General features: G+C 42.4%; 1 long non-coding RNA gene across 12 annotated transcripts in view; it reads right to left on the reverse strand.

Moving 5' to 3' along the window:
- LOC131274932 (uncharacterized) overlaps positions 1 to 25,084 on the reverse strand; it is a 114,981-nt gene extending 89,897 nt beyond the window's left edge. For 3 of the 12 annotated variants that reach the window (XR_011646712.1, XR_011646713.1, XR_011646716.1), the window contains exons 1-3: positions 24,688 to 25,081; positions 22,655 to 22,752; positions 22,090 to 22,177 (exon numbers count right to left, since the gene is read on the reverse strand). This is a non-coding gene — a long non-coding RNA (uncharacterized lncRNA). The other 9 variants (XR_011646715.1, XR_011646714.1, XR_009182223.2 and 6 more) reach the window with 8 other exon arrangements.
- Positions 25,085 to 25,341: the final 257 nt, after the last annotated feature.

Consider the following 25,341-nt stretch of genomic DNA (forward strand, 5'->3'; position numbering starts at 1 on the left):
ACCCTGGGGACACCTGAGGTGCTCAGTCAACCCTGGAGAGTCCCTGACCTCATCCCAGCTTCCAAAAATGGGAAAACTCCTTCAGCTCCTATTACTCCACTACAATCTGGCCTCAGGACAAATTAGAACATGAAAGTCAACGGCTGGAACACGGTACCTTTGACACACAGATCCTCAGAGATCTGGAAAACTTCATCCAGCGCAATGCCCAGTGCTTAGAGGTCCTTACGTTCAGGTCTCCCTATTTCTCTGAAACCGTCTTTCTCTCTGTCCATCGTGTTCCTCTTACCAAATCCTATTGCTCCATCAGAAACTTCCATCTCCCTTTCACCCACCTCCCAAATCTCCTGAAAATCTCAACATAGATCCGACAAGCCAAGGTCCTCCTGCACCCCTCCTTGTGCACCTCCAACTTTGCCTCCATCCTCGTCCTCACCACCACCTTCCGTCCCTCAGCACTCTGCTGCGCCCTCTTCTGCCCCTCCATTCTCCCCTCCTCATACTAGTTCATGAGGACTACATCCTCCCTGCTCCCTACTATCCACCTCCACCTCTGTAAGCACAAAGGTTAACCCCCTCCACCTCTTAATTCCACACAAATACCAACACTCCTCTCAGAAAAACAAGTTAAAATACACATTCCCTTCTCGCTCTACATATATTATGTCATAACAACTTCTTCTACCAGCCCCGTGGAAAAAAGCTGCATTTGGGCTGCAGCCACTGCCTTTGCCGATTCCCTGCACACACAGGGCCCCCTTGATACACCCCTGGCGCTGACGCAGTTCCCACAGCCTCCCTCCGTGGGAATATCAGGCAGCCTCCAGAGATTTAGATAGTGTGGCTCACTTCCTAACCTGCATAATAGAAGGCATGAAAAAGGCAGCCCTCAAAGCAGTAAATTATGACAAAATCAAAGAAAATTCCCCCAAATCAGATGAAAACCCGCTGCCTCTATGAATAGATTAAATGAATCACTCCTCAAATATACTAATTCTGACCTGGATTCTTTTTCTTTTCTCTTTTTTTTTTCATTAATTTAAATTTTTTAAAAAATATTACATTCAGAAAATATGAGGTCCCATTCAACCCCACCACCCCCACCCCCACTCCCCCCACAGCAACAGTCTCTCCCATCATTATGACACATCCATTGCACCTGGTAAGTACATCTCTGAGCATCACTGCACCCCATAGTCAATGGTCCACATCATAGCCCACACTCTCCCACGTTCCATCCATTGGCCCTGGGGGAATCTACAATGTCCCGTAATTGTCCCTGAAGCACCACCCAGAGCAATTCCACGTCCCGAAAACGCCTCCCCATCTCATCTCTTCCTCCCATTCCCTGCACCCAGCAGCCACCATGGCCACCCTTCCCATACCAATGCCACATTTTCAATGTGGACATTGGATTGATTGTGTCCATTGCACATCTATGTCAAGTGGGGGCTTAGATTCCACATGGATACTGGATGCATTCCTCCTGCTTTTAGTTGTAGACACTCTAGGCTCCATGGTGTGGTGGCTGACCTTCTTCAACTCCATATTAGCTGAGTGGGGTAAGTCCAATAAATCAAAGTGTAGGAGCTGAAGTCTGTTGAGGCTCTGGGCCTGGGTATCATATTGTCAGTCCAGAGATTCAAATCCCCTAAATATATCTTAAACCCCAGCACCAACTACAATTCCAGTAAAGTAGCATGCAAGTCTTGTGAAAAGAGATCCCCTGAGTCCAGTTCCATCATGCAGAGACACCAGCTCCAAAGGGCCATTTGACATGGCAGTGAACCCCATCTGCCATGACCATAGAGCCCGTGGGTCTCTTTATCCCTCAAAAGAACCAATACCTGGGGTTGTATCTACTTTATCTGTCTCTTAGACTCTGCTCAGTTGTGCATAAGGGCATTCCTTCTGACAACCTCCAGACTCTTTTTTAGAGACTCGAAGCCTTAAAAACTCATTTCTCCTTTCCATTTCCCCCTTAGGTCAAACAGCATTTTGAAGTCATGTTATTATATGTAGACATGGATATTCTGCTGCTCCGCATTGAACCTTTAATTCAAGGTCATTTTCTAGTTGCATCTTCAGCTGGTATGTGGTAGTGATCCCTCGGTGCCAGGGAGGCTCATCCCCGGGTATCATGTCTCACGCTGGGGGGAATGCACTGCATCTACATGCTGAGTTTGGCTTTGAGAGTGGCCACATTTGAGTAACATGAAGGCTGTCAGGAGGAAACTCCCAGGCACAATGGTACTCTAGGCCTTGTTCTTATTGCAGGTGTATAGGCTCACAAGCATAGCCATTAGTATCAGGTGCCCACTGTTGGGCCCTCATTCCTTCCTGGTTCTTACCGTTGCACCTGGTGGACTGCCGCTGCTCCCCCAGGGACCATGACAGAGACCCCCTGGCCAGGAACCCAGTACCCCCCCCAGCTGTTGTTTTTAATTGTTTCCACTATGAGTATATCTAAACATTACCATGTACTCTGGACATATGCCCTGTATAACTCCCTGTAACCATATATAGCCTGTCAATAACATCCCATATCAGTATTCCTCTGCCGCCATTGTCGAACCACTCTGTGATCCAAAACTTTCTGTAAAGTGAATCCCAACATAATGTCAGTTTCCCTTACTAGTAAAATGGAATATAGCGATGAGTTTAAAGGTTAGATCTACAGTACATATTGATTTGGATAAATTTCTATGTCCTATCTTTTTCTTTTCTTTTTTTTTCTAATTATTGAGCTTCTCTTCACAAGAGTCTTAGATCACAGTAATTCATATATACAATATACAGTACTCCCACAGATCCACCATAAAACCTTTTCCCTTCCACAGCGATAATCTTTTAACTTATTCATATATTTCCTGAAACTGATATACAATAGCTTTCCGAAATAGATTCCGAAACAATAGCTTTCAAACAAGGTGACATCCGTGCTTACAATGTGGTCCATACTTTAGGATGTACAGTTTTCTAAATTTTTTAGTTATCCTATGTTTTGCATTATGGTTTACATTATTAGTCTTTTGTCCCCTATATGTTTTTGGTGTAATATTACATGTTTTATATTCATCCTCGTGTACTCTCACGAAACTCCTCTCTTGCCCCCACATTTATCTTGGTTCCATCCATTCCACATCCATTTTCCCCTCCCCTTGGGGCCCACAGCGCCAGCCAATCTCCATTTCCCGAGAAGCCACGTCCAGAGATATTTGCAGCAGTGTTCAGGGACTGACTTTCTCAACTGCCCTAATGCCCTGGAAGCCACCCTTTCTCACGAGAGATACAGTTCTCTCTATTTGATGGCATTAGTCCTCCCCAGGATGTGGGTACACCCCAACTCTCACTTCTTGGGTCTCTACCCAATGGTACAACCCACCATGGTAAAATGAGCCTTCAGCTATTCCCCCGGAGTCTGTCCCGCATCAGACCATCCCCCCCTGAGCATCCTAAACAGGTAACCATCCTAATTATATTTTGATACGATTTTCTCAACATTTTACTCTCAACGAACCCCTGACACTCTCCTATGTTCATATGTTGCCCCTCCCTCCCCCCAATTTTTGGACAATATTACCCCTCCGCCCAACCCCAGCCCCCCTCAAACCCGCAAAGCCCCACCCGAAGGCAACTCCTTGCCCCCATTTCATCCCTTCTTTGTGCTCATAATACTTACCGCCAGCTCATCATAGATTCCACCCCTGCAGACGTCGGCTCACATCCTTCCTCCACCCCCCGATTTCCTGTAAGCCTCTTTTCCAGTCTCTAGCTCTCTGAGGCAGGTTGCTTATTTCATATCATTGAGGTCATGTAGTATTTGTCCTTCAATGCCTGGGTTGCTTCACTCAACATAAGGTTCTCAAGATTCATCCATGTTATCACGTGTGTGTAGTGTATTTGTTCTAACAGCCGAGTAGTATTCCATTGTGTGTATATATCACATTTTATTGATCCACTCGTCTGTTGATGGGCATTTGGATTGATTCCAACTTTTGGCGATAGTGAACAATGCTGCTATGAACATTGGTGTACATATATCGGTTTGTGTCCTTGTTTTCAGTTCTGCTGGGTATATACCCAGCAGTGGTATTGCTGTTGACCTGGATTCTGAATCCAGACGACTACACTCACATAACCACTTTATCACTAAGACATACCCAGATATCAGAAAAAAAAAAAAACCAGCAGAAATTACAGGAGGCCCCTCAAACCCCTCAGAAAGACCTAATTAAAGCAGCCTTCAAGGTCTTGAACAACAGAGAGGAGGAAGCCAAATTAGAAAAACATAAACGAGATCCCTCCTTGCTGCTGCCCTCAGAGTCGATTTCCAAAAACCCCATCCCTCTTCTTCCCTGTGGCCACCACCTGGACCCTGCGTTAGGTATTGGAGGGAAGGACACTGGGCTCATGCACACCCCAATCTAGGACCTTGCCGGGGCTTGTCCAGTGTGCTGACTTAGAGACCACTGGAAGTCGGATTGTCCCAAAAACCCAGTTTCTGGGAAAGCCCCTTCAACACGCCTTACTGGCCTGGATCATCTTCCCTTCCTGACCTACTCAGAATAACAGCAGAAGACTGACAGGTCTGGGTTTGGAGAGGTCCCTCATCTCCATCAGTAAGTGGGAACCGAGGGTTATCATCAAGGTTGGAGGGAAGCTGAGTTCCTTTTTATCTGACACAGGGGCCACGTACTTGGTCGTTTCAGAACATTCAGGATATTTAACATCTTCCTCAACTTCTACTGTGGGAGTTGGGGGTATTCTTTCCTCTCACTTGATTACACACCCCCTCCCTTGCACTACAGAAAATCTCATATTCCCACACCAATTCCTAGTTATCATGCCCCGCCCCACTCTTAGGAGGAGACATTCTATCCAAACTGCACTCCTCTAGCTCCTTTTCACTACCTTCCCCCCAAGCTAGCTTCCTTCTCCTTTTGTCCCCAGCCCCAGCCTTGACTCCTACTTCCCCTCCTACTGACATCCCTTTTTATCTTACAACAAAAGTAAACCCCCCAGTCTGGAACACTGATTCTCCCTCAATAGCCTCACACCTCTCCCCTGTAACAATCACCCTAAAAGACAGCCCTCCTTTCATCAACATTCCCCAATATCCTCTCTCCTGCAGTGCCAAATGTGGACTTAAACCCACCATTGACAAACTGTGCCACAGTGCTGTTACGCCCACCAACTCTCCACTAATACACCTATCCTAGTTGTTTAAAAACCTAATGGCAGTTATTGTCTAGTCCAAGACATGACAGCTGTCAACCAAGCAACTCAGCCTATAGTCCCCTGAGTCCCCAACCCCTATAGCCTATCACATATCCCTCCCCAAATACAAACATTACACAGTAATAGACCTCAAAGATGCCTTTTTCACAATCTCCCTAGATGGAAACTCTCAAAACATTTTTGCTTTTACATGGCTCTCATATTTTTCTTCATCTTTAATGCTATACTAATACCCCGAATAACCCCACTAATAATTATTTTCCTTCTCATGTGTGGCTCTTATCTTCTACAGCTTCTCGCCTGATTCATCCACCAAGTTGTTCAAACCACCCAAGAATATGTAAATGAAACCTTCCTATTACAAGAACAGTCAATAACCACCCCACAATGCAAAACCCACCAGCTACATGAGAGGAGAACCCCTTACCCCCCTAACAGCAGAAAGGAGCCAGAATGAGTCGATATCCCCTTTCCTCCACTCATGACTGCCTCTGCCAGAGCTGGGCTGAAGTTTATTCTTCAGACCCCCTCTGTTGTGAAAGCTTCCCAATATATCTTTGCCTGCAATCGCCCTTTCTTTCTGCCCAGTATTCCCATTACTTAGGTCCTTCATCATATACATGTAATCTAAGAGGAATGTTAGAGCTACAAGGTTTGAACTGATTAACCGGTCATAAGGCTGTGACTCCACTCCTATGCATTGAGAAAGCTGCTTACTGCAGAGGACAGCACAATGGAAATGCAGCCAATAAGGACCCATCCCTTCTAGGCCCTGCATTCCAAGAATACCCTGCCTCTTAGCCCACTACCCCCAAGCCCTGCACAAGAATAACTCACTTTTACAGCCCCTTATTAACCAGAGGCTATACTCAGAGTCTAACACTCTCTCCTCGAACTAATGCTTTCCTGCCTATTGATGTATGTATAAATTCACATCTGCACCTTCCATCCTTCCACGAGTGAGCTTAAGCCTCATCTTCAGACCCCTCCACTGGGAGAGCTTCCCAATAAACTGCCTGCCTGCAATCCTCAGTCTCCATATCCCAGTGAGCGCCATTTTTTCTCTAACATAGACAACAGTATAGTGTTATTGGTCACAATTTCACAGAAGCAACCAAATCTTCTCAATTGCATTATTGTTGTAATGAACTTTCAGCAGAACTTTCACTTTCATAAATCAATAATAAGTTAACTGGGCAGTTTTCAGTGTTTTGTTATTAATGGACAATTTCAATTCTGAAGCTTCACAGAAAACACATGCAATCAGCTACAGGCCACAGTGCATCACATTAAACAAAAGGGACTGTCTCGGAAACCCACGGAAAGGAAAGCTGTGCCAGGTACTGTGGGGCACAGCTTTCTAAGGACATTGCTTAAATAACTTTGGAGAAAACACCACTGGGCTGAGTCAAGATTCCAGAATTCTAGTGAAGAAGCCAATGGGCTCATGAAATTGAGAGGAACAAGGTCTAATTTTGCTTAAAAGAATGAGTCACACACCAAAGATAACAAGAGAACACTGAAATTTGGAAGAGAGAAGTACCATGTCATGTACAAGGGAGCCCCAATAACATTAAGTGCCAGTTTCTGATAAGAAATGTTGGAGGCAAGAAGGCAGTGGGAAGAAATATTTATAGAGTACTGAAAGAAAATCATTAGAACCAAAAAATTTTATATCCAGAGAAGCTCTATTTCAAAACTGAGGGGGAGATTAAGGCATTCTCAGATAAACAAAAGCTGAGTGTTCCTCACCCTATTACCAGATTTTATTTAGGTTCTTGGCTATGCTGCAGACATACATTTCAAGAGGAGGCTGGGTGAATTAGGCCAGTAATTTATTCAGGCAGGGAGGGAAGAGAAATGGGAGAAAATAACAGCAGTGTCCCAGGTAGAGAGGAAGGGGCTGAAAAGTGATAAAGAGGGCTGACTTATGGGCTGCAATTTCCCATTATAGGTTATAAATGCCCAGCTTTTACTTGCACTGTGATTCAAGCAGGGAGGTAGGCAGCTGCATTCCAGGTCCAGAGGCAAGAGAGCACACTAGAGCATGCTTAGGCCCCATGCCTGCCTGCATTTTGACCTGTTAATTATCCCACCCCTTTGTTAATGGCAAGGAAGGAGTTCCAGCTGTTGACTGTTTTGATTGCCTTATTTCCTCCATCCATCTCCCAAGAGGGCCAAATGATAAAGTCCTTGGGGAATATCCGGGGCTTCTCCTGGCTTCTGGAGGAAGTCTTCTTCTGAGTGGCAGAATCTTGGGAAGAGTCTTCCAGCAGCATATTGGGGTTGCTGATGTCCACATGGACTTCTTACCAGGTTCCAGATCCAGCTACTGATTTTCTATCTTACTAGCCTGGTTCAACCCCTTGACCTGACCCACAAGAAAAACTAAAGGGTGTTTATCAGATGGGAAAAAATGGTCAAAGCAGCATTAAAAAATGAAGATCTCCAGTAAAAGTAATTACCTGGGAAATTATAAATGCCAGTACTATTTTATTGTACTTTTTGGTATGTAACTCGACATACAGAATATACTATGCCAATGACTTAATAATGATAAATGTGTGGTTTGGAACTCAAAACAAATCTGGATGTAATCTGTGACAACAACTTCATGAAGAGGGGAGGATGGAGGAGTACCTGAACACAGTTGGTGGATGATATTCAAGTTAGGTAGGTATCAAATCTAAAGATATTGTTACAGATTCAGGTGTTAAATTAACCCCCATGGTAATCACAAAGAAAATATCAAAAAACTATGCAAAAGAGGAAATGAGAAGTGATTCAAACCGGTTTACAACCAAAGAGCAACTAAATACAAACGGAGGCAGTAAAGAATGCAATGACAAAATGTGAAGCGGCCTGTATCCATTATTGAAGATCATGCTGAGCAATTCCAATGCCCTAAAAATGCCCTACATTCCATCCATTCTATTCTTTCCTCCCACTCCCCTCAGCACCTATGGTAACCACTAAGTTTCAATTTTTGAAGAATAACATTCATAGTTCTTGCAATAATATTGAGGGCTTAACATACTGTCTGTTTTATTAGGCACTGCCTATGTTCTCAAGGAATTCTTGTCCCTCTAACTGAGAACACAGCCGGATGCCCCAGGATGGCAGTTTCCATTTTCTTAATTATTGTGTGGGTCTCCACACACGGCTATTACACACTGTGACAAAACGAACACTTACATATTCCATAGAAGCCTGCCCCAGGTGTCTCCTGTCCCATGCACCCCCATACCCAACACCTGACACCAGTAACCCTTCCCTGCCATATCTGCCAAAAGAACATTGCCAACAATGCAGTTTTAACCACAGACCTGCAAATCCCCAGAGTCCACATGCTCCTTCCCCTGTCCATCCCATTTCCACAGACAGTCCAACCAAACCCCCCCACTCACTACTCCTCAGACCAGCACCACTGAACCCAATCACATCACTGGACCACTGTCACCATCACCCACTGCACAGCCACACCCTTCCAACTTATCACAGATTTTGCCTGTGTGGGCATCGGTTTACAACCCTCTACTCCCTTTCATCAAAATCTATAAAAGTGTACAATCCAAAATGCAAACCATAATGTAAACAATTGACAATAATTAATAGCAATGCTTCAGTGTTTGTACATCAATTGCAACAAATGTACCATCTGCATATAAAAGGTTATTAACAGGGGAGAGGAGAAAAAGGGAAGGGTGATGGGTATATGGGAATCACCTGCATTCTCTACGTGACTTTTCAGATATCCTAAAGCTTCTTTGAAGAAAATTGAAAAAAATTAAACACTGCGGGAATATAAAGAAGAAAATATCACTTTACACACAAGACAACATATCTTACACTGACGAAAGAAAAATCTCTAAAATTTTTTTATTATTTAAATTTTTTTGGTATTTTATTGGTTATTTTTAAACTTCTAATTATTATTTCATTTTCTTATTAATTTCACATGGTTGTTTTCTTGGCTTCATTTTTGGAGAGGTAGGTTTTGGTTCACAGAAGGGTCTCAACAGTGGTGGGGAGGCTCACTGGTGTGGGGTGTCAGTGACGGGTATGTGTGGGAAGGGGTTCAACTGTGGCATGCCTCTAAGGCATGTATGCTCAAGTGTTCATGTGGCATTGTCTCGGTGGGTGGAGATACACACAATAACTGAGAGAATATTGAATTCCCATCCTGTAGAGTTCTGCTACATTCTCTAATATATCAGCAAGAATCCTCCAAGTACAAGGGCAGCGCCTGGTGAATGAAGACAGACCATCATGCCAGGTCCTTGATATTGATGCCTCTACTTATGAACCTTTTCTTTTGAAATTGAAACTTAGCCTAATATTAGAGATTGCCTAAGAATGCTGTGCTGGCCATGCACAGTGCTGATGCGCGCAAGGAGTGCCTTGCCACGCAAGGGTGTCCCCCGCGTAGGGGAGCCCCACGCGCAAGGAGTGCGCCGGTGAGGAAAGCCGCCCAGTGTGAAAAGAAAGAGCAGCCTGCCCAGGAATGGCGCTGCCCACACTTCCCGTGCCGCTGACGACAACAGAAGCAGACAAAGAAACAAGACGCAGCAAAGAGACACCAAGAACAGACAACCAGGGGAGCGGGGGACATCAAATAAATAAATAAATCTTAAAAAAAAAAAAAAAAAAGAATTACCTCCTGAAAGTCTCTTTGTTACTCTCATGTGGCCTCTCTCTAACCCCAAAATGCAATACTTGCCCCCAGTGTGGGACTTGACATCCAAGGATGGGTTCCCTCACACTGAGGGATTATTACTAAGCACCAACTAGCAACGCAGATGGAAAAAGAGCATGACCAAAAAGGGGAAACAGTACATGCAAATGAGTTTTCTGGGTTAAGAGACTTCAAAGTGAGTTCGGAGTTCATTCCAGAGTCACAGCAGGATTTCACTGGCTGCCACAGTAAACAAATGCTTCAAATAGTGGGACTTCTGGGGCTCTAGAGACATCCTTAAACTATAAGACAGCTCAGGAATTCAGAACCCTGTCAGTGGCTATTACTTTGGAATTTAAGCTCCCAGTGTCATGGAATTGGACTCATTTGTGGTTTCCCTACACATGGCTCTTTTGCCCCTTCTTTTAGTTAGTATTATACTTCACAGGTGTATGTCAAGAGACTTGAATCTTTGGTTCATCCATGTGCCAGGTAAGCCCTGAATCTCAGAATTGCAATGCCTACTCTCCAGTTCATTGGACTCACCCAGGACAACTAACATGGAGATGATGATGGACAATGTCCATCCCAAGGAACAGAGAATGTCTACAGCTGCAAGCAAGGTAGTTTTATCCATCTGCCCCATAGGATCTAAGACCCCACTAACTTATAAGCAGAATGGGCATCACCATCTCAAAATCCTCAAGCCTGGGGAATCAACAATGGACTAAAGTAGAATAACTATCATCATAGTATAGACTTGTTCTTCTTCTAGCAATGGAAGAAATCCTATCAGTAATGTAAAGGCAGTGGCCACCAGAGGTTCTCAAGGATGGGAGAGGGAAGATTAGGTGTAATATGGGGACATTGTTGGGATATTGGATTTGTCTTGCCTAACACTGCAATGATGGATATAGACCATTGTGTATTTTGTCAAAACTTACAAAATTGTGTGGAACAAAGTGTAAACTGTAGTCCATGGTTAGTAGCAATGCTCCAATATATGTTCATCAATTGAAACAAATGTACCACGCTAATGAAGTATGTTGTTAATGTGGGGAAGTGGGAGGGGATGGGAGGAGGGCATATGGAAATCGCTTATTTTTTCATATAATATGTATGTATCTAAAGAATTTTTAAAAATAAAAAAAATAAATTAAAAGAAAAATAAATTGAAGTACAAAAAAAGTATGACCGAAAAACCAAATGGCAAAATGGCAGAAATCCTGCATTGCCAGCAGTTTTATTTAAAGTAAATGGCTTATAAACTCAGCACGTAAATGCATTAACTTCCCACCAGCATGGGACATGACTCCCAGGTATGAGCCTCCCTGGCACAGAGGGCTTACTACCAAGCACCAACTGATGATGTAACTAGAAAAAGACCTTGAATAAAAGGATCAAGTCAGACCAGCAGAATATCTCAGCCTACAAGTAATATCAGGTGTTAAAATCTGCTTTTTGAACTTGAATAAAAGGGTGAAATGGAAAGGACAAATGAGTTTATATGGCTATGAGTCTCCAAAAAATAGTCAGGAGGTCATCAGAAGGGTTGCACTAAGGCATGCCTCAGCAGGGTCCCAGAGACAGACAAAGTAGATACAACCCCAGGTACTGGTTCTCTTGAGGGCTACAGAGACCTACAGGTTCTATGGTCATGGTAGATGGCTCCAGAATTCAGTGTCATGTCAGTTCGCCCTACTTTGGAGTTTGTGTTTCTGAGTGTGATAGAGTTGGACTTAGATGTGATGTTTCTACACATGCCTCTTCTGCCACTGTTACTGAACCTGTGGTTGGTGCTGGGGTTGATGTATGCTAAGGAGACCTGAATCTCTGGACTGTCCATGTGACAGCCAGGCCCTGAGCCTCAGCAGACTTGGAACTCCTACACTCTGGTTTATTGGAGTTAACCAGACCAGCTAACAGGGAGGTGAAGAAGGTCAACCACCACACCACGGAGCCAAGAGTGCCTACAACTGCAAGCTGGAGAACTGCATCCATCTTCCATGTGGAATCTAAGCTCTCCTCTCGATATAGAGGTGGAGTGGACATAACCATCCCAGGGTCCACAGGATGGAGGAATAGAGTATGGATTAGAGTGGACTTACTGATATTCTACTATGGAACTATTGTGTTTAGTAATGGAAGAAATTGTAGCACTGATGTGGAGAAAGTGGCCACAGTAGCTGCTGAGGACAGGGAGAGGGCAGAAGAGATATGATGTGGGGGCATTTTCAGGTCTTGGAGTTGTCCTGGGTGATACTGTAGGGACAGATGCTGGACATGGTATGTCCAGCCATGGCCCACTGGGTGGACTGGGGGAGAGTGTAAACTACAATGTAAACCATTACCATGTGGTGCAGCAGTGCTTCAAAATGTATTCATCAAATGCAATGAATGTCCCACGATGATGAAAGAGGTTGTTGATGTGGGAGGAGTAGGATGAGGGGGATGGGGATATATGGGGATCTCTTATACTTTTTGAGTATAACATTTTAAAAAACAGAAAAAAATAAAAAATTAAAAAAATTTAGTAAATGGCTTAAATATCCCAGTCAAAAGGCAGAAATCAGAACAATATATAAAAAAGCATGAAAACTATATTCTGCTTACAAGAGACACATCTTAAATTCAGACATGAGGAGGTTAAATGTGAAAAAATGGAAACTATTCCATGAATATATTAAGCAAAACAGAGTGAGAATGGTTAAATTATCATCAAACAAAACGAACAAAGTCAAATACTTTTAGAAGGAACAATGGAAGACCCTATATACTGAAAAAAGAGTCAATTATAAAAATAGATGTACATAATCTTGAGGCACAAAATATATGAAGCAAACATTCACAGATTTGATGTGAGAAATAGGTAGGGCTGTATTAATAGTAGCAGATTTCAATATACCACTTTCAATATTGGCTAGCATTTTCAAACTGAAGGTGAAAAAGGAAATGGAGGACTGGAATGAATGTATGTACCAACTAGCCCTAGCAGTCCTATATAGATGTTTATAACAGAAAGAGAGAGGATGTATGTGCAAGAAATATGTAACACATCTGTTTGAAAGCAATAGAGTACAAATTCTTCTCAAGTGCACAAGGATTATATCCCAGATTAGGTTATATGCTATATCACAAAACAAGTCTCAATAAATTTTGAAAGATCAAAATCATATAAAATATTGTATCTAACCACAGTGAAATGCCATTAAACTTCAGTAACTAGAGAACCAGAAAATTCACAAATATGGGGGAGTTAAGCAATACACTCTTCAAGACCCAATGGGTCAAAGAAGTCATGAGGAAATCTGGAAATATCTAGAGATGAATGAAAATGAAAACACAAAATGTCCAAACTTATGACAAATATTAGATAAGCTGACAAAAAAGGAGAGGATGCAAATAATAAAAATCATTTGCGGGAAACGGACTTTGGCCCAGTGGTTAGGGCGTCCGTCTACCATATGGGAGGTCTGCGGTTCAAACCCCGGGCCTCCTTGACCCGTGTGGAGCTGGCCATGCGCAGTGCTGATGCGCGCAAGGAGTGCCGTGCCACGCAAGGGTGTCCCCCGCGCGGGGGAGCCCCACGCGCAAGGAGTGCGCCCGTGAGGAAAGCCGCCCAGCGTGAAAAGAAAGTGCAGCCTGCCGAGGAATGGTGCCGCCCACACTTCCCTTGCTGCTGAGGACAACAGAAGCGGACAAAGAAACAAGATGCAGCAAATAGACACCAAGAACAGACAACCAGGGGAGGGGGAGAGTTAAATAAATAAATAAATCTTTAAAAAAAAAATCATTTGCATTGAAAAGGGGGAATATTACTGCTGAACTTACAGAAATAAAAAGGATTAGAAGAGCATATGAAAATCATTGTAGGGGAAGTGGACTTGGCCCAATGGTTAGGGCGTCCACCTACCACATTATTCAGCTGTAAGATATTCTCGATCCATGTGACATGATGATCATTGAAGACATTATGTTGAATGAAACAAAGACAGATGCAAAAGGACAAATATTATATAATCTCACTAATAGGAATTAAATATGATGGGCAAACTCATGAAGTTAATGGCTAGAATATAGGTCACCAGAAGATAAACTGACGTTTAAATGTGCAGGATTTATAATATGGCTGATTGTTAATGTTTGAAAATGGAGAGGTGATGATAGCACATTATAGTGATTATAAGTCACAGTCCTAACACGTGGGTCGGTGTGACGGTGATTGAAAGGGAAAGTTTAGGTTCGTGTATACCACTAGAAGGAAAGCTAGAAGATGAAGTATGAGACTGTATAAGCAAAGTGAATCCTGTGTGTAGTTAATGTGTGTGATCAATAGTATAAATATAAGAGTATTCTTCCCTGAATCAAAACAAATGTATGTTAATATCAAAAGATGTTAAAAAATAGGGTGGTAATTGGGTGGAAATACACCTAAAGCAAACTTGAACTGTAGAGAATAGTAATACATTAATATTTTCCCCATCAATGGCTAAAAATAAATTAAGCTAAGTAAAAGAAATCAGACACAAAGTACTTTATATCGTTAGACTCCACTCATATAAAATGTGAATACAGGGAAGCAGACTTGGCTCAAAGCACAGGGTGTCCGTCTACCACATGGGAAGTCCACGGTTCAAACCCCGGGCCTCCTTGACCTGTGTGGAGCTGGCCCATGCGCAGTGCTGATGCGTGCAAGGGGTGCCCTGCCACACAGGGGTGTCCCCCACATAGGGGAGTCCCATGCACAAGGAGTGCCCCCCGTAAGAAGAGCCGCCCAGTGCAAAAGAAAGTTCAGCCTGCCCAGGAGTGGCACTGCAAACACAGAGAGCTGACACAGCAAAATGATGCAACAAAAAGAGACACAGATTCTCATGCCCCTGACAACAACAGAAGCAGACAAAAGAAGAACACGCAGCAAATGTACACAGAGAACAGACAACTGGGGTGGGGGTGGGAGAAGGGGAGATAAATAAATAAAAAATAAACCTTTTTTAAAAAGAATATAAATAGGTTTATAGAGATGGAATTAGATTAATAGTTACATATGGTGGGGAAGGCAGAGGAATTGAGTGGTGACTGCTAAGGGGTAGGGTTTGTTTTTTTTTTTGAGTAATGGAAATGCTCTAAAATTGACTAGAGAGATAAATGTACAATGCTGGGATTATACAAAAAGTCATTTATGTATACTTTAGTTGGACTGGATAGTATGTGAATTTATCTTAATAAACTTGCTTAGAGAAAAAAACAAAACACTTCCCAATGCAGTAAAGTCTAAGACAGTAAGGCTTCACTCATGATTTAAGTGGAATTTCTCAAGAAGATATACACATAGCCAACAGCACATGAAAAGATACACATCATCACTGGTTATCCGAGAAATGCACATCAAAACCACAATGAGATACCAATTAACATCCACTGATTTTGTTACCTAAAAAAAAAGTAAAGTTGGTGAAGATACACAGAAATAGGAATCCTAATATTACTAGAGACATTGTAAAAGGGTGCAGACACTGTGGAAACCAGCTTGGCAGTTCCACAAAAAGTTAAACATAATTACAGATGACCCAGCAATCCCACTTCTTGGTGTATACTCAAAAGAACTGAATGCAGAGACTCAGATAGTTATTGGTGCACCAATATTTACAGCAGCATTGTTCAAAGTAGACAAATGGTAGAAGCAACACAAGTGTCCATTAGCAGGTGAATCAATAAACAAAAAGTGGTATGCACACATTGGAATAATATTCAGTCATAAAAGTGGAGAATGTCACAATGCATACTACAACATCCACGAACCTTGAAGACATAATGTTTTGGAAAATAACCCAGACACAAAATGACAAATATTGTCTAATCTTTGTTTATATGAAATAATGAGAAGAAGGACATTTCATAGAGGCAGGTAGATTTTATGTTGTCCAAGGCTGGAGGGGAGGAGAGGTGGTACTGTTTAATGGGTACAGAGTTTCTGTTTGAGGTAATGAACAATTTGGGGTACTGGATACTGGTGGTTAGCACAACATCATGAACATAATTCAGCTCACTGAATTGTCCCCTTGAAAGTGCTGAAATGGGAAATTATGAGTAATATATATGGAACCACAAGTACAAGTTAAAAAAAAAAAGAGAAATATTAGTAGCTTACACTCATGAGAATGGATATTAAAAATAAATAACAGCAAAGATGGAGAAAATCAGAGAGCCCTGTACATTGCTAAAGGGAATGAAAAATGATGCTACATACACCGTGGAAAACAGTTTGGAGGAAACAGAATTGTCACATGACCTGGCATATACCCGAAAGAATGGAAGAGCAGGAACTTGAACAGATAGTTTTACACCACTGCTCACAGCAGCATTTTCATAATAGCCAAAAGATGGACGGAACCCAAGTATCCATTCACAGGTAAGTGGATAAAAAAATGTGATACATACATACAATGGAATATTATTCAGTTGTAAAAAGAATGTAGTCCTGAAACATGGTACAACATGAATGAACTAGAAGACATCACACTGAGTGAAAATGTCAGACACAGAGACATACTGCATAAGCTCACTCATTTGAAACAAATGAAATGGGCAAAGTTCAGAGACAAAGTTGATTACAGCTTACCTGATGCAGTACAGAGGGGCAAGAAGAGTTAACACAGAATGGATACAGGGTTTCTGTTTAGCGTGATAGGAAAGTTCTGGTAATGGATGGTGGTGACCTTAGCACAGGGTCAGTGTAATTAATCCCACTGAATGGTATGCGTGGGATTGGTTGAGATAGTTAAGTATACATTGTATATGTTTCCACAATTTAAGAAAAGAGCAACTAAAGTCATGGACAATTCAGTGCAATATATGATCCTAGACGAGATCTAATAATGGAGGAAAAAAGACTTAGAGACATTACTGGGACATATTAAAAAATTGGAATAGAGACTTACAGCAATATTGCCTTATAGCAATATTAAACATTTTAAATTTAGCAGTACATAAGGCAGGTACATTAGTGAAGATTCTAGTTCTGAGGAAATGTACATGGAATATTGTGTTCAAGGAGCAAGGTGTATCTACCTACCCTTAAATGCGTAGGAGGGAGGGAGGGAGAAGGAAGGAAGAAGAAAGGAACTGCAAATATGGCAAAATATTAAAAACGGTGGATCTAGGTATGAGAAGCAGGAATGTATGTCGGTATTCTTTACTTCTGCATTGTCCTATAAGTTAGAAATTATTTTGATAATGTTTAAAATAGAGAAAAACAGAAATGAGAAGGGAATTAAAATGGTCCACTACAAAGTTTCAATTAAAAACATGGACCAAAAATATATGTAAAATACGAGTGTCAATTTTAATTCTTTTGCTGTAAGTAATTTGATATATTGTGGCAGTCTCTGCTGTATTTAGTTAATACTTTCTCTGTAATTACTTCAATGAAGCAAAGTTTGGCATATATAAACAATGATACAACCATGTATTGCCTGTAAGAGACCCACTTGACTTTTTTTTTAGGAGGTACTGGGGATTGAACCTGGGACTCCATACACGGGAAGTAGGTGCTCAAACACTAAGCCACGCCCACTCCCCAAGACTCATTTTATTTCTTTTTAACAGACTTTTATTTTTAAAAGATACGTAGGTCACACAAAATGTTACATTAAAAAATACAGGAGCTTCCTACATGCCCCACTCCCCACAACCCCCACTCCTTCCACATCAACAACTTCTTTCATTAGTGTGGCACGTTCATTTCATTTGATGAATACATTTTGGAGCACTGTTACGCAGCATGGATTATAGTTTACATTGTAGTTTACACTCTCTCCCAGTCCATTCAGTGGGTTATGTCAGGATAATGTCCTGCTTTGTCCCAGTAATATCATTCAAGACGACTCCAAATCCCGAAAATGCCCCCATATCACAACTCCTTTAACCTCGCTCTGCGTCAGCAACTCCAGTGGCCATTGTCTCCACATCAATGATACAATTTAGTTCATTTTCAGAGTCTCAATAATTTTATAGTAAAATACAGTAAGTCTACTCTAATCATATTTTACTCCTCCATCCTGAGGACCTTGGGAAGGTGATGCCCATTCCGCCTCTCAATTGAGAAGGGGCTTCGATCCCATATGGCTGCTGGATAGGACTCTTGTACCCACAGCTGTAGATTCCCTTGGTTTCCTGGTGTGGTGGTTGTCCATCCTCACTTCCCTGTCAGCTGACCTGGGTAAATCCAATCAATTGGAGAGGAGGTGTTGCAACACCTCTGAGGCTCAGGACCCAGCTTGCACATGGACAGCCCAAAGATGCAAGTCTCCTGGGCATACACCAACCCCAGCACCAACCAGAGGTTCAATATAAGGGACAGAAGAGGCACGTGTAGAGAAGTCGCATCGGAATCCAACTTCATAACACTCAGGAGCACAAATTCCAAAGATGGGCCCATAGGCAAGGAACTGAACTCCGGAGCCACCTGCCAGGACCATAGGACCTGGGTGTTCCGTAGTCCTCAAAGCACCACCACCTGGGTTTGTATCTACTTTGGCTATCTCTGAGACCCTGCTGAGACATGCGTAAGCTTGACCCCTCTGATGACCTCCCAACACATTTAAGTCTCTTAAGATTATGAACTCATTTGTCTTTATCATTTCCCCCTTTTATTCAAGGTCTTTTTCTAGTAGATTCACAAGCCATGCTTGGTAGTAATCCCTCAGTGCCAGGGAGGCTCATCGCCGTGAGTCATGTCCCACGCTGGGACGTGAGTTTGGCTGAGTTTGGCTTAGAGAGTGGCCACACTTGAGCAACATGGAGGCTCTCAGGAGGTAGCTCTTAGGCACCCTGCAAAACCAGGCCAAGTTGAAATTACAAGCACAATAGGCTCATTAAGCATAGTCATCAGTATTGAGGGCTCATCATTGGGCCATCCTTCTTCACTGATCATTGCCCTCACACTTGGTTGCTTTCCCATTGGGGAATGTCACAGAGCTCCCCAGGAAGGGAACCCTACACTCCCTCAGTTGTGTGAATCTCTACCCACTGTGTCAATACCCACTGAATATCCAAACATATCTATATACCTTATACGCATGCCCAGGTGAACTCCCTTCCATGCATCCCCCATCAATGACACCCCACAACAATGCTCCTCCCCTGCCATAGTTGAATCCTGTTGTGATCCAAAACTTTTTAAAACATTAAGCCTAATATATTGCCAAATTCAATAACAGAAAAATGAGGTAGTAATGACAGGTTTAAATATTAGAAATAAATACATAATTTATAAAAACTAAAGTAAAAAACCACTGAAGTACACCTGGTCCCCAGAGTCACTTTAGAACCAAAGGCCCAGAGAGGTTGAAAGTGAGAAAGTTGGCAACAGTACTGAAATAAGGCATGCAGATAATAACAAAAAGAAAGTTAGGCTCACTTGAATAATAGCAAACAAAATTAAAGCAACCATGTCTACAAAAGACAAAGTATTTATATATTCATAAAAGGGTCAATATCAAGAACATACAATAACTAAAAACATACATACATGGAACAACAGAGCACTTAAATACAGAGAGGAAAAAATGACGTATTTTAAGTGAGAAATAGATCTATCATAATAGTTGGAGAATTTAATTTTCCACTTTCACAAATGGATAGAAAAACTAGACAGACAATCATTAAGGATAGAGAGGACTCGAACAACTCTATAAGCCAACTAGATCCCATAGAATATATTCTTCTCAAGTTCACATGGAATATTTCTAGAATAGACCATACGTTACCCCACAACATATATAAAAACACTGAAACATGATGTATCTTCTTTTACCAAAGTAGAATGAAACTAGAAATCAAAAATAGAAGGTAAATTAGAAAGTTTCGCAAGTATGTGGAAACTCAATAGCACACATGAATCTATGGTTCACAAATGAAATCATGAGCGGAATTAGACAACACCCTGAGAGAAACAGAAATGAATACACAACATATCAATCTTAAAAGATGCACTGAAAACATTAACAGAGAAATTTATAGCAAAAAGCAACTTTATTTAGAAAGAATAACCATCTCAAATCAAGAACATAATTTTATATCTTAAGGAAATACACAAAGAAGAGCAAACTAAATCCAAAGCTGGAAATAAAGATTAGAGCGGAGATGAATGAAACAATAGAAAAACAATAGAATCAACACAACTAAAAGTTAGTTCTGCGAAAAGATCAACAAATAAGAAAATCCTTTAGGTAGATGGGTTGAGAATAAAAGAAAAGAACAATCTATTCACTAAAGTGAGTAATCAGAGTAGTGACATTTCTAAAATGGGTTTTAAGAGCCCACCACAATGGGAAACGGACTTTGGCCCAGTGGTTAGGGCGTCAGTCTACCACATGGGAGGTCTGCGGTTCAAGCCCTGGGCATCCTTGACCCGTGTGGAACTGGCCCATGCCCAGTGCTGATGCGCGCAGGGAGTGCCGTGCCGCACAGGGGTGTCCCCCACGTAGGGGAACCCCACGCGCAAGCAAGGAGTGCACCCACAAGGAGAGCCGCCCAGCGCGAAGGAGGGAGCAGCCTGCCGAGGAATGGCGCCGCCCACACTTCCCATGCCGCTGACGACAACAGAAGCAGACAAAGAAACAAGGCGCAGCAAAAAAGACACAGAAAACAGACAACTGGGGGAGGGGAGGGGAATTAAATAAATAAAAATAAATCTTTAAAAAAAAAAAAAAGTACACCACAAGCAATTGTGCCTGAACAGATATCTTTGACAACATGGACCAATTCCTAGAAACGCATCTTACCTTCTTTGTAATATTTGCTCTTAAAAATTCACTGCGCTGAAAAAAATACTTTTGGGGCATATGTTTTAAAACATACTTTAGGTAATCATGTATTGTAGTTTTAAAATAACCCCTATTTTTATGTTATCCTTTTTCTTTCCATCTGGCCATTTCGCAACATTCTTAAGGGAGGATGTTGGGTATATGGACCATGACCTAAACCTTCTTTGAAGACATAATGGAAAAAAAGACACTGAGGAAGAAATGTAAGAAATTACCACTGTACATACAGGACAACGGTTATTACAGTGATGAAAGGGAAAACATTATAAATAAATTATTTTTAATATTTTTCATTTTAATACCCCAAATTTTTTTACATTTAGTTTTAGTTTTGCTAAATGATTACACATTTTATTTATGTTTAAACCTATCATTACTACCTCATTTTCCTCTTAATCTAATTGGCAATATACTTGGTTTCATTTTTTAAGAAGTTTTGGATCACAGAAGGGTTACAACTATGGCAAGGGAGGAGCACTGGTGTGGGTTGTTCAGTGATGCGAGATAAATGACAGGAAGTTCACCTGGGCTTACATATAAGGTGTATTAATATGTTCAAATGTTCATGGGGGATTACCACAGTGGGTAGAGATGCACACGAAAGAATACTGAACTCCCATCCTGGGGATTTCCGCCACATTCTCTAATGGAACAGCAACAATCCCCCAAATACAGGGCCAACGACCACTGAAAAAGGATGGTCCCTTTCAAACTGAAAGTAAAGAGAAAATTAAGGAATTTGAAAAACACTCATCATGATTGCAAATATTATTACACCCCACCCACTTGGTAGGTGCCACGGCAGCCACCAGTAAGGAACTGGGAGAGGATGGTGGCTTGCGAGGCTGGTCGGCTTGGGTTTAGGTCTCCTTGCAGTTCTCAGAAATCAAGCTGGGAAACGGACTTTGGCCCAGTGGTTAGGACGTCCGTCTACCATATGGGAGGTCCACGGTTCAAATCCCGGACCTCCTTGACCCGTGTGGAGCTGGCCATGCGCAGTGCTGATGCGCACAAGGAGTGCCGTGCCATGCAAGGGTGTCCCCCGCATGGGGGAGCCCCACGCGCAAGGAGTGCGCCCGTGAGGAAAGCCGCCCAGCATGAAAAGAAGGAGCAGCCTGCCCAGGAATGGCGCCGCCCACACTTCCCATGCCGCTGACGACAACAGAAGCGAACAAAGAAACAAGACGCAGCCAATAGACACCAAGAACAAACAACCAGGGGAGGGGGGGAAATTAAATAAAAGAAAATAAATCTTTAAAAAAAAAAAAAAAGAAATCAAGCTGGTTGCCAAGTGTGGGAGAAGCGGCAGAGGCAGAGGCTCTGCTGCGTCACTCTCCTCTCCCTTACCTTGGACTGGGGAAGGCCAGATGACCCAGGTGGCTGGAGGGGAGTATGCTGCCCCAGAATGGGAATTCTCTACACCAGGATATGGAGGCTGTTCAATGACCAGGAGCACAAAATTATCATTGCTGGACTGGAAAATGCAGAGAAAACTACCATCCTTTATCAATTTTCTATGAATAAAACTTGAAACTGGGCATACTTCCCCTACAAGAGGAAGTGTAGGAAGCAATATAGAAGACATAGTGCATTAGGACCTAAAAAAAGCTTGTTTGCTCATTTTTACTAATAAACAAGATGTTAAAGAATGTATGACTAAAGCAGAAATCTCCCAGTTTTTGAAACTAACTTCTATTAAGGGACTAATGACATATCTAAGCATGCTGTGCTGTTACTGGCTAGGGATTGTGCCACGGACCCGAATGTATGACGTCAAAATTTAAAATTAGATGATCTCTACCAATCTCTTTCCACAGACTTTACTTGAAGGCTGCAAAAATTAATGGCTTAGATACATTTATAATAAACTCATTGAAACTTTTTCAATACAAAAACAAAGATGAAATCTTACCTTCCAATTTGCTTTCTCCTTAATTCCTTTCAAAGTAAGGTCTTAAAACTGTGACTGACACTTTTCTCACAATGAATCCTCTCAGGACACTGGGTAGCCTGTGGTAAGTATAAAGAGAAAGGAAGGCCATTAACTTGAAGAACTTTACTATCAGTAAAAACCTCCCTAATTGCATGTTCTCTTCTTGTTCTAAGTCAAGATACAAATCGGCACACTCAGTTTCCAATATTTTAAAAGTGTGATGTTTCTTACGAAAAGTATTTTTCATAAGGTTGTATATGTATTGCGTATATATCTCAAGTTCAAGTTAATGGCTTTGATTTATGTTCTAAACAAAAGTGATTAAGGAGCACAAGAATTAGTAATAGCCTTAGTTGTAACCATATACTGGCATTGGTGTTAAGGGCCATTTTGTACTTTTCTCCTTAGGCTCTTGGTATTATACTAACCAACGCCCAAATCACTGAGTTGCTCTTAAAAAAAAAAAAGGAAGAAAGAAAAAGGAAAACATCTTGACATTGTGTTAATATTTTAGTGTTGGTCAAATCATGTGGGAATGTACCACAACTGAACAAGTCATATATCAGATTCCTGGCTTCAGTTTTACTACAGGGTAGAATTACACAGCAATAATTATAAAATCATTCCTTGCATAGGTCTGTATGTCACCTATATTACTGAATGACTGAATAAATAAAATAAAGTCACTCATTCATTGTGATTTAAATTATCAAGTATTTTTTTCAACATTAATTGCAAACTGTGGTGTGAAACCTGTCTATTCAAGAAGTAATTATCTGTGTGCATTTCAAGTAAATTTGAGAAGAAAAGTGAAGTACCTTTTCAAAGCAACAACAGTAATTTCTTAAATGGAGTACATTGAGATTTTCAAATTCCTATTAGTTGTCTGTATCTTGTTCTACCACATGAATACACTGTTTGGCAATTTAAAAAACACATATTGTTACAGTTACATGCCTACAAAAGATACGCATGTACAAAATGAGATTGTAGGCATACTGATTTCACCTTATCATGGAAATATACAAAATTAAAGTTAGATTTTATATTTTCTACAGGAGAAATTTACTTTCGCTGAATACATATGACTTACAAAACAACAGTTTCTGACGCAGCTCTTAAATAAAGTGATAATTTAAGTACTGGACATATTTCAATTTAGGTACTTTTCGGCAGTATGCAATAGTAGGTATTGAAAATTACAACTGGGTCTTGAACTTCAAAAACTGATTTCTGTTGATGCATAAATTTTACTTAGTGCAACTTACTACAACTGGAAGGCGAAGTATCTTGTAAAATCTTCATAACAAACAACTAACCAATTTAAAGGGTATAATCCCGGGACATTTACTACATTCTCATGGTGTGCAGGTATCACCTCTAGGTATTTTTTAAACAGTAACAGTCACACTGCAAAAAAGGACATGCCAGCAAGCTAAACTTGAAGTAATAGAAAATTCTGACTTTTTCATGAGAAATTGTGCAACATGGCAGTTTTGTCCTTGAAAACAAGATAAATTAAAAGTAACATTAATGAACTTAGGGAGCTCATATGGGCCCAGGGGTTGAGCGCCTGCTTCCTACATGTGAGGTCCCAGTTCGGTTCCGGTGCCTCCTTAAAACAAAACAAACAAAAAACCACCATTGGGGAACCAGAGTGGCTCAGTGGTGTACTGCCAGCTTCCCACACACAAGGTCCCGGATTCACTCCCCGGCCTTGGTACCTTAAATAAAAAATTTACTCAAAAGTTTGCTTTAATTAAAGTCAGAAATATAAAATTATCATGAATGTTGGAATTTGGGGTTACTAACACCTAAAAGTAATGCTGGGAGCTGCACTGCCCGTACTTGTAAGTCTGTCAACGTTTCTTTCGCCTCTGTCAGCGGTGCAGGAACAGCCGCCCCTCTGTGACCGCCGAGGGCGCCGCGCCGAGGAGCGCCCCTTCCCTCAGCCCAGGGCTGGGCCACGCCCGCCCCCGACCTGTCCACTGGAAGCCGCAGTACTCTCCTACCCTTTCAGGCTGCAGACGTCCTTCCTCTCTGAAGCTCCGTCAGGACTGTCTCCAGCAAGCGTCCTGAACCCGCACACGCCCGACAGCACGCCCGGCTCGAGCTGGCGGCCTCAGTGAGCGGGGGCTCTGGGCGAACACGCCTCCTGCGCGTCCCCTGAGGAGACGATGAACTAACGGGGGCGGCGCAGGAACCCGAGTCCTCCGCTCACGTTAGGGAAGAAAGCGCTGGAAGCACCGCCACGCAGCCCGCGCCCCCGCGGGAAGAGGGGCTCTCTCCTCACGCCCACCGCCGAGCACCCCGTCCTGGCAGCTCCCCGCGGCCGCGCGGGAACGAGGCCTTCCACCTCCCGCCGCGGCTGTTCCTCCCGCAGGAACGCGGGGGCGTTTCCGGGGTTTCCTCAGGAGAGGCGGCAGCGCGCCCCCCTGCAGGCGGGCGGCCACAGCGCGGGAAGCGCCGGCCCAGCTGGGTGGTGGAAACGTGCCCCTCACCTGCCCGCCCCGCGCCTTCATCTCTAAGACGGTGTTGGGAGCGTTCAGGGCCAGTCTGCGGAGCCTGGTGATGTGGACTCCTCAGCGCAGTGACCCTGAAGCTTCAGGGGGAAGGGCCCAGAAGGAGCAGGATCCGGGAGCCTCCAGCCCAAGCCCAGACTCCGG

The sequence above is a fragment of the Dasypus novemcinctus genome, chromosome 21, assembly GCF_030445035.2.
Source record: "Dasypus novemcinctus isolate mDasNov1 chromosome 21, mDasNov1.1.hap2, whole genome shotgun sequence".
NCBI classification, from domain to species: domain Eukaryota; kingdom Metazoa; phylum Chordata; class Mammalia; order Cingulata; family Dasypodidae; genus Dasypus; species Dasypus novemcinctus.